Raw genomic sequence first — 1,235 nt, 5'->3', positions numbered from 1 at the left:
ATTCTGTGAAAGGGAGTGGCCCACTTTCCAGGTGGGATGGCCGGACGTAGGGACTTATGGTTTAACCACTGCTTATCGGGTTCACCATGTTGTCTACGGCCGGCCGGGTCACCCCGACCAAATTCCCTATATTCAAGTGTGGGTCGATATTTTGACTGAAAAACCAAGGTGGTTACAGAGTTGTCAGAATAAAGAAAAGAAATTGGGACAGAGACAGACAGTTCTCTTGGCCTCAGCCAAGAAGGGCAAAACTCCCCCTGTTCTGCAGAATACGGGTGAGGAGGCACTCCCCGAGGTCAGGCCTTCCCTGTATGCTCCTCCACCAGTACCACGGTGGCAAATGACCCCAGTCAGAAGCCCCGGCCTTCTCCACAGCCGGTTTCCATTCCTCTGGAAGCCCCAGTCCAGGGCCCAGCTCTGCTTTCCCCTTCTCTCACGAGGCAAGGGACAGCGTATGGAGAGAGAAGGAGCGGGGGAGAAGCTGCGGGACCCTGCAGCATCTGCCGGTCCTGCAGCTCCCATATTGCCATTAAGGCAAGCAGGCCCTTTGGATTTAGGTCCAGACGGGCAGCCTTTTATGGTTTATGTCCCCTTTTCTACCAGTGACCTATATAATTAGAAGAACCAGAATCCTTCTTTCTCCCAGAATCCACAGGGGTTGATTTCTCTTTTAGAGTCTGTGTTTTTTACCCATCAACCTACCTGGGATGATTGTCAACAGTTGATGCAAACTCTTTTCACTTCAGAGGAGAGAGAGAGAATCAAGGTGGAGGGAAGGAGATTTGTGCTGGGTCCGGATGGGCAGCCTACTTCCGAACAAGATAGATTAGAGGCTGTGTTTCCCTCCCGGCGACCTACCTGGAATCCCAATACTGAGAGGGGAATGGAGGCTCCCCAACTCTATGGGGGGCCATCTGAGCTGCTGCTCGGAGACCCACAAACCTTTCTTAGGTGACAGAGACAGTCCAGGGGCCTAATGAGAGCCCGGCAGCTTTCCTTGAGAGGCTGTGCGAGGCCTATCGGGTGTATACCCCCATTGACCCTGATGCCCCGGAAAATCGGAGGGCTGTCGTTGTTGCATTTGTTATCCAGTCGGCTCAGATACTAGACATAGAATTACGTAGTTTTCATGGGCTCTTAGGAGACACCATCTCCTGTAGTGGGTGGAGCAGCCCCATAAGCTTTCAGTACCCCGGAAGACGCGCACGGCGAATTATAAACTGGGTGGGCAGAAG

This window comes from Myotis lucifugus, unplaced genomic scaffold (assembly GCF_000147115.1).
Source record: "Myotis lucifugus unplaced genomic scaffold, Myoluc2.0 scaffold_246, whole genome shotgun sequence".
Classification (NCBI taxonomy): domain Eukaryota; kingdom Metazoa; phylum Chordata; class Mammalia; order Chiroptera; family Vespertilionidae; genus Myotis; species Myotis lucifugus.
Note: the sequence above shows the minus strand (reverse complement) of the source record.